General features: G+C 44.1%; 1 non-coding gene across 1 annotated transcript; it reads right to left on the bottom strand.

The window, feature by feature from the left end:
- Positions 1-13,320: 13,320 nt before the first annotated feature.
- Positions 13,321-13,394, bottom strand: trnai-aau (transfer RNA isoleucine (anticodon AAU)). Its single transcript has one exon. It is a non-coding gene; the product is annotated as a tRNA-Ile (tRNA).

The raw sequence follows: 13,394 nt of genomic DNA, 5'->3' as shown, positions 1-13,394 counted from the left end.
TTGAAGTAATGTAAATAGTATCCTGAAATGAATTTGCCAAACGGTTGGGCAAATTGTGACAACCAGTTTTTGAGCAAGTTCTCCACATGCACAGTGAAGGATTCCTTCACATTTGTGAAGACCATACAGGACTTGCAAATCGATAGCAATGCCGTGTCCATGTGTTCATTTGACATTGCTAGCCTATTCACCAATGTACCACTTCAGGAAGCCATAGATATTTGCACTGCAGTGCTATATCATGGTGATCTAGACCCGTCACCATTGTGTGAATCAGTATTCATTGAACTTATGAACTCGGCAACTTGCACAGTTGAGTTCACTTTTATTGACACCATGTATCGCTGGTGTTGCCATGGGATCCCCTCTCGGCCCAGCTCTCACAAACATCTTTGTTGGATTCCATGACAAACCTGTTTTTCAGGGAATGACACCTAACCTCCGACCTCTTGCATATTTCCAATATGTAGATGATACGTTTGCTATATTTGAATCCGCAGCTGCGTGAAATAATTTCCTTGCACGTCTTCATGGGCTCCATCCCACACTCAAATTCACCTTTGGAATGGAGCTGTCAAATGAGTTCCCTTTCCTTGATGTACTAGTTGAGAAATCTGCTAAGGGGTTTTCTACCACGGTCTACCGCAAACCTACCTTCACTGGTCAATACACGCGTTGGGATTATTACAGTTCCACGCGCTATAAGATTGGTCTTATCAGCAACCTCATAAATATGGCTGAGCCATTTGCTCACCATGCAAGCTTGATGCTGAAATAGGGCGAATCAAAGACATCCTGCATTACAATGGCTACACTGATCAGATCATTTCTCACTGTATATCACACAAACTTATAAACGGGCTGAAGGCTGTCATTTTGAGCCCTGGAAAGTGCCCAGTCTCCCTCAAATTACCCTGGAAAGGTAATATATCCCCAGTATTTGAGTAACAGGTGAAGCGAGCTGTTTCCTGCTGGAACGATGCAGGAGCAACAAGTGTGGTGTTCGCCACTCACAGGATGCTGCTGTCAAGCAAAAGAGACGTCCTGCCTATCACACAAATAAGTAACGTGATTTATGAATTTCAATACCAGTGTGATGCTAGGTTTCGAGACCGTACATCCCGAAACTGGCGGATTGTATCAAATAACATGTCCCTTCCGCTGTTCGCAATGGGCCCTACCCAACCAACCCGTGCTTGCAAAACCCAAAACACAGTATCCAACATGAGATGTGATTCCACAATAGGACAACATTTGCAAAATAATTCTCAGTGTGCTAAGAATTACACTGACAACCGATTTAAGACTGTCAGTAGGGCTCGCAGTGTGGTGCACTGGTGTGCACTGTAAACTACATATATTAAAACACAGGGCCCTGTTCTTTGCAGATAGAAAGAACATGCACACACATTGTGCCAGTTTCAGCTAAACAAAATAAGTGACAGCCATTCACTGGCTCATTCCACAGGGCAATGCCTTGACCAATCAGAGTTCACTTGCCAACCAATCAGCACTCTCTTCTCATACAGAAGAAAGTTGGTGTTTTCCCTTAAATTGGTACTCTTGTGGATTGCCCTGCTGAGTGCAAGACGAAAACAACTGGCTACCAAAGTTTGGACAACATGTCACCATTTTCACGAAATGATTACTTTTATTTTCAATATAAAAATATAAAGCAATATGAGTGTAACATTTACAGACAAATTCTATTACCTCACATTGCCTGATTCTTTCACACTGACAGACTATGTGAACTACTGTCCCGATTTTGCAGTTCTCACTTCCAGTTAGCAAATGTCAGCAATCTGTGATACAGTGCAGTTTACAGACCAGACCGTCAATCACAACATGCAATAATTGTTCAGCTTCTGTTGGACTGGTGGGATTTAGAAATACTAGGAATTGAGATGAGCTGTTATTGCATTTAATTATTTGTTTCATGGGATGTGGACGTCGCCAGCCAGGCCAGCATTTATTGTCCATCCCTAATTGCCCATGAGAAGGTGGTGGTGAGCTTCCTTCTTGAACCACTGCAGTCCATGTGGGGTAGGTACACCCACAGTGCTATTAGGAAGGGAGTTCCAGGAATTTTACCCAGCGACAGTGAAGGAATAGCGATATAGTTCCAAGTCAGGATGATGTGTAGCTTGGAGGAGAACTTTCAGGTGGTGGTATTCCCATGCATCTGCTGCCCTTGTCCATCTAGGCAGTAGAGGATGCAGGTTTGGAAGGTGCTGCCTGAGTAGCCTTGGTGCATTGTTGCAGTGCATCTTGTAGATGGTACACACTGCTGCCACTGTACGTCAGTGGTGAAGGGAGTGAATGTTGTGGACGAGGTGCCAATCAAGCATGTTGTTTTGTCCTGGATGGTGTCGAGCTTCCTGAATGTTGTTGGAGCTGCACCCATCCGGGCAAGTGGATAGTATTCCATCACACTCCAGACTTGTGCCTTGTAAATGGTGGACAGGCTTGGAGAGTCAGGAGGTGAGTTACTCACCGCATGATTCCTACCCTCTGACCAGCTCATGTAGTCACACTATTTATAAGGCTACTCCAGTTCAGTTTCTGGTCAATGGGAACCCCCAGGAAGTTGATAGTGGGGGACTCAGCGATCGTAATGCTGTTGAATGTCAATGGGAGATCGTTAGATTCTCTCTTGTTCGAGATGGTCATTGCCTGGCACTTGTGTGGCGCGAATGTTACTTGCCACTTATCAGCCCAAGCCTGGATATTGTCCAGGTCTTGCTGCATTTCTACATGGACTGCTTCAGTATCTGAGGAGTCGCAAATGGTGCTAAATTTTGCAATCATCAGTGAACATCCCCATTTCTGACCTTATGATTGAAGGAAGGTCACTGATGAAGTAGTGAAGAAGGTTGGGCCAAGGATACTACCCTAAGGAACTCCAGCAGTAATGTCCTGGAGCTGAGATGATTGACCTCCAACAATCACAACCATTTTCCTTTGTGCTAGGTACGATTCCAACCAGTGGAGAGTTTTCCTCTTGATTCCCATTGACTCCAGTTTTTCTCTGGCTCCTTGATGCCATACTCAGTCAAATGCTACTTTGATGTCAAGGGCAGACACTCTCACCTCACCTCTTGAGTTCAGCTCTTTTGTCCTTGTTTGAACCAAGGCTGTAATGAGGTCAGGAGCTGAATGGCCCTGGCGGAACCCAACCGAGCGTCACTGAACAGGTTATTGCAAAGCAAGTGCCACTTGATATCACTGTCGATGACATCTTCCATCACTATACTGATGATTGAGAGTAGACTGATGCGGCAGCAATTGGCTGGGTTGGATTTGTCCTGCTATTTGTGTACAGGACATACCTGGGCAATTTTCCACATTGCCGGGTAGATGCCAGTGTTGTAGCTATACTGGAACAGCTTGGCTAGGGGCGCGACAAGTTCTGGAGCACAGGACTTCAGTACTATTGCCGGAATATTGTCAGGGCCCGTAGCCTTTGCTGTATCCAGTGCCTTCAGTCGTTTCTTGATATCACGTTGAGTGAATCGAATTGGCTGAAGACTGGCATCTGTGATGCTGGGGACTTCAGAAGGAGGCCGAGATGGATCATCAACCCGGCACTTCTGGCTGAAGATTGTTTCAGATTCTTCATCCTTGTCTTTTGCACTGATGTGCTGGGCTCCCCCATCATTGAGGTTGGGGATATTTGTGGAGCCACCTCCTCCTGTTGGTTGTTTAATTGTCCACCACCATTCATCATTGGATGTGGCAGGGTGTAGATCTGATCCGTTGGTTGTGGGATCACTTAGCCCTGTCTATTACATGCTGCTTCTGCTGTTTGGCATGAAAGTAGTCCTGGGCTGTAGCTTCATCAGGCTGATGCCTCATTTCAAGGTATGCCTGGTGCTACTCCTGGCATGCCCTCCTGCACTCTTCATTGAATTAGGGTTGATCCCCCAGCTTGTTGGTAATGTTAGAGTGGGGGAATATGCCGGGCCATGAGGTTATAGAATGTGGTTGACTTCAATTCTGCTGCTGCTAATGGTCCACAGCACCTCATGGATGCCCAGTTATACATTGCTAGATCTGTTCAAAATCTATCCCATTTAGCACAGTGGGAGTGGCACACAACACGATAGAGGGTATCCTCAATGTGAAGACAGGACTTCATCTCCACAAGGACTGTGCAGTGGTCAATCCTACCAATACTGTCATGGACTGATGCATCTGCGGCAGGCAGATTGGTGAGGATGAGGTCAAGTATGTTTTTCCCTCTTGTTAGTTCCCTCATCACCTACTGCAGACCCAATCGAGCAGCTATGTCCGTTAGGACTCGGCCAGCATGGTCAGTAGTGGTGCTACCGAGCCACTCACGGTGATGGACATTGAAATCCCCCAGGCAGACTACATTCTGTGCCCTTGCCACCCTCAGTGCTCCCTCCAAGTGGTGTTCATCAGTCTTTCGCTGTCTCTTGCTGGTTTGCTCAGTACCTTTCTCTGTACCTTTCAAAACGTCAAAGGGTCACTGACCCGAAACGTTGACTCTGCTTCTCTTTCCACAGATGCTGCCAGACCTGCTGAGTGATTCCAGCATTTCTTGTTTTTGTTTCAGATTTCCAGCATCCGCAGTATTTTGCTTTTACCTTTCTCTGTCTGTTCATTTCTGCGTCCTGATAATCTCTTCCTGGTTTTCTGTGTGTCTTTCTCTTTCTGTTCCTTTCTGGGTCCTGATAATCTCTACCCGGTTTTCTGTGTCTTTCTCTGTCTGTTCCTTTCTGGGTCCTGATAATCTCTTCCTGGTTTTCTGTGTGTCTTTCTCTGCCTGCCTCATTGTCGGTGCTGTTACTCTGTGTCCTTGTGTCATTGTGCAGTGAGGGTGAGTCCGTCAGCACGTGTGTTGCTGAGTCCGGGATTCTTGAGTAATCCGACTCCAATCCTATTTTTATAAAAACATTGGGGAAATGAACATATTTCACTAACAGGCAGCTACAATTTAAAACAGCAGCGGAAGCGTGCTGGGCCCATAACGCAGAGATTGATAGATCGAAACCATTCTCTGCTATTTATGCTTAGTAATAATACAAACAGTTCACTTTCAAAACGTCAAGTATTTACCCATAATAACAAGATGCTTCCAAAGACACTCTATTGCAATCAGCTTTTTCCTTCCAGTGAACACATCAATCAGCAACAACTCACTTTTGCTCACACGAACACAAGCTGCAAACACGGACCAGCCGAGTCTCTCCCACTTTGTCAACCCCTTCCTGCAGAGCCTCCGCTCCACCACCAAATGGTGATGTTGGCCACAATAAAACCAGGGCAAATGGTCACACTGAGGAGACGGTCAGTCACAGAAAATAAAGCAGTAACAGGGAAAACCTTTACACAACAACAGGGGACATCTTTACACAATAGAAAACATATTTACACACCAGGAAATACCTTTGGACAACAGGGAGAATACAATCACGTTTCTCCATCTCAGTCTCGTTGTCTCTCTCTCTCTGTCCCTCAGTTTTGCTTCCTCACAGTCTATTGGTTTTCTGTGTGTTTTTCTCTCTGTCCCGTTGTCGATTGTGTGACTCAGCGTCTTTGTAACATTGTGTAGCCAGGTTGAGCCTCCCAACACCTGTGTTGCTGTAATAAAAACAGAAAATGCTGGAAATGCTCAGTCGGTCTGGCAGCATCTGTGGAGAAAGAAACAGTTAACAGTTCATGTCTGTTTCCTTAGCTCACATTAACTTTGTTCTCTCTCCACAGATGCTGCCAGACCTGCTGACCATTTCAAGCATTTTCTGTTTATGTTTCAGATTTCCAGCATCTGCAGTATTTTGCTTTTGTATGTGTGTTGCTATGTCTGGGACTGTTTGAGTGCAATGCTATTGCTTTGTAAACAGCGTTGAAACAAACATTTATCTCGCTAACACACAGCACTAATACACAGCCGGATATAAACAGCAGCCTGCAGCAGAGGGCGCAGTGGAAGTTTATTAACACAAATAATTCACCAACACTATATTTACTGCTATCCACATTCATACCACGCTTCATCTTAACACGTTTTACTCTTTATTTACATCAACTTCTTGCTTCCAATAAACACTTCAATTTGGAACACAGCTTCCAAATCACCTTTATTCACAAACCCGAACACAAGCTGCAAATGCTGCAAACACACACCAGCCCAGACTTTCCCCTTTCTGTCAACCCATTCCTGCATCACTGCCTCTCCACCAACAGTTGTCGCTAGAATCATACAATCATAGAATGGCTAAAGCACAGAAGGAGGTCATTCGGCCTGTCGAACCCGTGCTGGCTCTCTGTTAGAGCAACTCACCTCGTCTCACTCCCCAGTCAGTTCAATTTTGGTGGTGGGAAAACTTCTCGAAAGAATAATTCGGGACAAAATTAATAGTCCCATGGACAAATGTGGGTTAATTCAAGAAAGCCAGCATGGATTTCTTAAGGGAAAATCATGTTTAACTGTCCTGCTGGAGTTTTTTGATGAGGTAACAGAGAGGGTTGATGAGGGCAATGCTGTTGATGTGGTCCACATGGACTTTCAAAAGGTCTGGCGGCATCTGAAAGGTTACTGACCTGAAATGTTAACTCTGCTTCTCTCTCCACAGATGCTGCCAGACCTGCTGAGTATTTCCAGCACTTTTTGTTTATATTTCCGATTTCTAGCATCTGCAGTATTTTGCTTTTATTGACTTTCAAAAGGAGTTTGATACAATGCAACACAACAGACTTGTGAACAAAGTTATAACTCATGGAATAAAAGGGACAGTAGTAACATGGACATGGAATTGGCTGAGTGACAGGAAACAAAGAGTAGTGATCAATGGATGTTCTTCAGGCTAGAGGAAGGTTTGTTGTGGAGTTCCCCAGGAGTCAGTGTTGGGACCCTTGCCTTTCCTGATATATATTAATGACCTAGACTTTGGTGTACTGGGCAGAATTTCAAAGTTTCTGGATGATACGAAAATTGGAAGCATTGTGAATGTGTAGTAACAATTCTGTGATTCTGTGATTCCAATATTCAAGTCATTTATATATATGGTGGTCCTGACACTGACCCTTGTGGACATCACTGTTCACCATCTTCCATTCTGAAAAACAACTAAATATCACAACTCACTTTTTTTGATATTTCATACATTTTTTAATCTAAGCAGATACTGACCCTCGTATTCCAGGAGCCTGAGTTTTGTTCCCCAGCCTTTTATGTGGTAGTTTGTCAAACGCTTTCTTAAAATCCATATAGACAACATCCATTGCTTTCCCTTCATCAACCATTCTGTTACTTCATCAAAAAAATCAGTTATTTATTGATAGATGCAGTACTGAAACAGGCCCTTCGGCCCATCAAGTCTGTGCCGACCAACAACCACCCATTTATCCTAATCCTGCATTAATCCCATATTCCCGATCACAGCCCCACTATTCTTCTCCCACCTGCCTGCACTGGGGGCAATTTACAATGGCCAATTTACCGATCAATCTGCAAGTCTTTGGCTGTGCGAGGAAATCCACGCAGTCACAGGAAGAACTCAAACTGCGCACAGGTACTGAACACGGGTCGCTGGAGCTGTGAGGCTGCGGTGCGAAACACTGATCGCCCAAAATGACCGTGGCAGGATTCGAACCGACAATCTTCTGATAACCTCGTTAAATACACCGAAGTCAGACACCTTATCCATTCGGCCACACAGCCAGGAGCGATGTAGGGGAAAGGTGCTGAAGCTCTCAGTTTTAGGTCTACCCAAACCAAGTTCAAGACCTGAATCATGAACCGATTGCCTCATTAGTTCTGTGAATAATACAATGATTTAATAGACAAAGTTTTGAAACATTTCTGCCCATAAATCTTGATAACAGAGAGTGTGTGGATCTCCTGGCTCAGAATGTTTAATGGATACAGTCCTCAGATCCGACAAGGAACCCCTGAACATCCACAGTAAAGACAGTGTGGATGAGGAAATGGAAGAGCCGGGAGCTGAAACTCAGGGACGGCCGAGCTCTCATGTCATTGAGCTTGTGTGTCTGCTCTGCTCGCCGCACTTCCGGCTCTACTTTGTTTCCAATGAAAAGATGAAAAGGGCCGTTCGGTTTTCCTCTCACTGACAGCGTGTTTCACTCGGGTTAATATAACCCGGGACTTTTGCTGCTGAAATGAATTCTGCAAGGTCCCAGCAAACACACCGGCTCCCTCCTTTCTCCCCTCTTTCTATCGGATTGTTTTACCAGGAGGGGCTCAATAATAACAAACCCCCTGCATGGAATGACCGCAAATTGAGCATCTAAATGGGGCAAGTAGGCAGCTTTCTGGGTTCTAGGTTCCCCCTACCCCGCCCCTCCCTCCCTCCAGTCCAAGCCCCTCTTCACTTTCTTTGGGACTTTGATGAGGGTGAAATGGGGAAAGTTCCCATTGATGTTTGAATGCTGAATTGCTGCAAAGATCTGCGCACGCGCGATGTAGCCCCGCCCCCAGTGGGACGTCACAATGAGGAGTGGAGCGCATGCGCATCCTTCCCCAACCCAGTCTGTGAGGCCATTCACTCAATCAGGGGAAGATGCTTTAAATCAGCTGCTAATGGAGACTTCCCGGGCCCGGGGGAAGGGAACAAACAGCATCTGCTTCCAGCAGCCACTGCTTTGTGAGCGTGTCCGCAGATGTGCTCAGAGATTAGCATTGAGTGGTGGGAAGTTGAGGGGGAGTCGGGGAGTGTTTGGAACAGACACTGTTGAGCAGGAGCTGCTCCCGGAACATGGAGTGAGCCGGGGACACGGGGAAGGGAGAGTTCATTCTCGGACAGTGTCTGTACAGGCTCAGGGAGACACAATGGGAAGAAATCACTATTGAGGGAATTTTCCTGCTTTAGTTCCAGTCTCTCACTGTTTGTTGGATCGTGAACAGTGGGGGAAAAATAGCCGCAAAATAACGATGTGGACAGTTAGACAAAGAGCATTTATTGCAGACACCAGGTGAGAAGTGTGAAAGGCACATTTTAAATAGTGGCTGCTTGTTTTCCGTTGAAATAGAAATGTGACTGTGTAAAGGTCACTGCTCTATCGGACAGTCCCAGTCATTGAGCAGTGCAGGGCTTGTGTTGTTTCTGAATGTCACAAACTTGTTGTAAAACCACTGCAAACACCTGGTAAACAGAAGCTGAATGCTGCAGTACTGCAGTGGAGTCAGACACTGACACTGTTTGTGTTCCTGGTTTTCATTTTGTGATTGTTCATAATGATTATTATTGGGACGATTACATTGATCGTTTTTGTATCTTCTACCTCACCAGTTCTTTCATTCCTGCAGGAAAATACATGAAGGAACCTGACTGGATGTGGTGATTCTTGGACACAAGGAAAAGTGCAGCGTGCTCATTCCAACACACAGTCGGTACAGGATCACTCCCAAAGCACAGAGATACTGCCAGTTCATCAGTTCCACTGGAGCAAACAAAAGAAGTAGTCAGACAGACACTGATCCCAAAGTCAAGAGTGACACATTTTCAATCCAACAGTCAAACAACAGCAGGAGAGACAGAAGTTGTTTCTATTTAACTCCAATTCAGTACAGCTGACAGGTTGATACATCAATCACAGTCCAAAAACAAACTCACTATCAGATCTAAATAAACTCTGTCACCATGGTGACATTTTAAATATAAAATCTGAAATAGAACAGACAAAATTTACCTGATTGAAAGGTACAGAATGAATGCAAGGAGGCTTCAAGGGGATTTGGACAGGTTAAATGAATGGGCAAGAACATGGCAGATGGAATATAATGTGAATAAGTGTGAAGTTCTCCACTTTGGTAGAATAAACAGAAAGACAGAGTATTTCTTAAATGGTGAGAGGCTGGGAAGTGTCGATGTCCAAAGTCACCTGGGTGTCCTTGTTCATGAGACACTAAAAGCTCGTATGCAGGTGCAGCAAGCAATTAGGAAGGCAAATGGTATGTTGGCTTCATTGAAAGCGTATTTGAGTACATGAGTAAAGATGTATGAAGTCTAGATGAGACCGCACCTGGAGTATTCTGTACAATTTTGGTTTCCTTATCTAAGGAAGGATAGACTTGTCACAGAGGGAGTGCAACAGAGATTCACTGGTCTCATCCCCTCGGATGGTGGGATTGTCTTATGATGAGAGACTGCAGAAACTGGGCCTAAATTCTCTAGAGTATTGAAGAGTGAGAAGTGATCTCATTGAAACAGGCAAATTTCTTACAGGGTGTCACAGGGTAGATATGGATAGGATGTTTCCTCTGTCTAGTGAGTCCAGAACAAGGGGACACAGTCTCAGAATAAGGGCAGACTGAGATGAGCAGGAATTTCTTTACTCAGAGGGTGAGAAATCTGTGGAATTCTTTATCCCAGAGGGCTGTGGAAGATCAATCATTGAACATATTCAAGACATAAATCGATAGATTTCTAAATACTAACAAGATCAAGGGATATGGAGATGGCAGAGAAAAATGGCGTAGAGGTAGATGATCAGTCACGATCTGTTTGAATGTTGGAGCAGGCTAGATGGGCAGAATGGCCTAATGCCCCTATTTCCTATGATCCTATGAATCCCAATAATGTACATCAGAACGTTAGACCAAGTTATGCATTACATACCAGTTCAAAAATCCCACAGAGATTAAGACTGAAAGATACAGTATCAAGCCATTACTACAAAATGAAGGACTTGGAGCTTGCAGACCAGCCCATGTATAAGATTGAAAGTTATATTTTCATTCACAATCGTTTTCACAGAGCTGAATATTGAATACCAATCCACAACTTGCACAGGATTACCAAATAAAACCTACAACTGTAAAATACAGTTAATCCATATTTTAAATTAAACACAAGGCAATCAAATATTGATACATTAAGAGAGCGGGAAACAGTGAGAGCAGAGTAGAGCATAAAGAGCCCAGGAGAGAGAGGGAGCAATAGTTCACTCGGAGAGCAGGGAACAGCGAGAGCAGGCGTCAAAAAAGGCAAAGGAATACACAATTAATGGGAGAACACTGAATGGTGCAGAGGAAGTGAGGGAAGTTGGAGTGAATGTCCACAGATCCCTGAAGTAGCAGTACAGGTCAATAAGGTGGTTCAGCAGGTCCTTTCCTTTATTAACTGAGGTATGGAGTATAAGGGAGACCTGGGTGTCCATGTCAATAAGTCACTGACAGCTAACATGCAGGTGCAGCAAGCAATTAGGAAGGCTAATAGTATGTTGGCCTTTATCGCAAGAGGATTTGAGTACAGGAGTAGTGAATTCTTGCTTCAATTGTATAGAACCTTGGTTAGACTGCACTTGGAGTACTGTGTGCAGTTTTGGTCCCCTTGCCTTAGGAAGGATATTATTGCCATAGATAGACTGCAAAGAAGGTTCATCAGACTTGTTCCTGGGATGGTGGAACTGTCCGATGTGGAGAGATTGGGGAAACTGGGGCTCTATTGTGTAGAGTTTTGAAGAATGAGAGGTGATCTCATTGAAACCAACAAAATATTTAAAGGACAGTCAGGGTAGATGCAGCTAAGATGTTTCCCCTGGTTGGGGAGTCGAGAACCAGGGGACGCAATTTCAAAATAAGGGGCAAGCCACTTAGGACAGAGATGAGGAGAAATGTTGTTACTCAGAGGGTTGTGAATCTTTGGAATTCTGTACCCCAGAGGGCTGTGGAAGCTCAGTCATTGAGTATGTTTGAAGCAGAGATTGATAGATTTCTAGATACAAATGACATAAGGGAATATGAGGAAAGTGTGGGGAAAAGGGCATTGAAGTGGATGATCAGCCATGATCATATTGAATGGTGGGGCAGGCTCGATGGGCTGAATGGCCGACTCCTGCTCCGATGTTCCTATGTTCCGAACTCCACATTATCGATGAGACACAGCCTCAGGCCGACTTGTCGGGTGTTGCAAACAGATAACACTGCTTCTGATCTTCACCAGAACAGAGAGTGAGATGTAAAATTGATCATCAAACAGACTGTGAGAGAATACAACAGAATAAAACACATGGAGAGACACTGTGGAATAACAAATAGATTTGATTGGAATGTTGAATTATGATTGGAATGGATAAAACAGCAGATTAAATTGGGACAGAAAAGAGAAACTGATGGGAAGAAGGAAGAAAAGAAAGGATGGATCTGTTCACTTTTTTCAGTTTTTTCACTGGTCCATCAAAGCTGGATTAAAAAAAGATGCAAAAAACAGACAGTATCACCAAAAAGGGAGATTAAATGCTGCCGAAACCTTGGATCGAAGGATGCCCCAACAGATCACCTGTTTAACTGTCTCCTCACTGGGGGATTTCAATCAATGAGCAATATTATTCTCTCCTTTTCTTTTGCTAAATGAAACCACTACTGTCACTTGGAGTTAATATCCCTGTGTTCCAACTCCTGAATAATAAAATTGTGAGTTTCGTGATATTTTCTGGACACATTTCCTGCTGAAAGAACTATGAACTCTTTTCTAATTTACACAATACTATATACACACTCATCAAGCCTCCGAAACTGGCATCGTTGGTGCTGCTCTCTCCTCCCAAACCTCATCTCATGTGACTGTTACATCATCACTCTGATTGTGGGAGGGGTTAATCCCACTGTCTTCAGCATTAACCCTTTGCATCCTCATACTGCACTGTCTGTCCAAAACAATCGGTGGAGGGAACTTGAATTATCAAAACAGCAACAGCTGCCAGTTGAAAATCAACTCAACCCATCAGAGAGAGACTGTCAGAGAACTTCCTGCATCCAGTCCTGACCCCGTCACATTAAGCAGCTGCTCACCCAGACCCCACTCTCATCAACACTGAACATTTTTACTGAGACCCTTCAAATACTGTTTATAAAAGGCCGCAAAGATCAAAGTTCACACAGTTGTATTAAATACAACAAAGTTTAATATCTTCTCACCGTTTCTCGGTAACCACATGAGACATAGGTTTTCTTATTTGGTTCCTTTGATTTTTCTTGCTCCTGACTGACAAATATTCCAAACCTCAGATAAACCCTCCCACTTGCGTCATGTCCCAGTCTCGGTTAAAAGCAACACATAATGACACAAACACTCTCCTTCAGTGAGATGAATATCAAGCTGTTTTCCAGGTTGAATGTTACTGTGAACAAATTTATGTCAAAGACGTTACGTTTGATGGTTCAGCACTGAAATTCTGTCGAAGGAGGAACAGCCATTCCAAACTCAAATCCTTCACAAAGGCTGTTTTTTTTGTGATTGAAATTCATCAAGTATTTTGAATTAAAGTTAACAAGACACAGATGTCAAGATAGATAATGAAACTTTTCAAGCATGTTGCCACTGTGAAATGAGGCTCTGCTGGGAGTTGAATCCAGGATCTCCTGTTTATTAGGCAGGTGCTTTAACCAACTAAGCTACAGAGCC

This window comes from Heterodontus francisci, unplaced genomic scaffold (assembly GCF_036365525.1).
Source record: "Heterodontus francisci isolate sHetFra1 unplaced genomic scaffold, sHetFra1.hap1 HAP1_SCAFFOLD_51_1, whole genome shotgun sequence".
In the NCBI taxonomy this organism is placed as follows: Eukaryota; Metazoa; Chordata; class Chondrichthyes; order Heterodontiformes; family Heterodontidae; genus Heterodontus; species Heterodontus francisci.
Note: the sequence above shows the minus strand (reverse complement) of the source record. Positions and strands in the feature narration are given on the sequence as shown.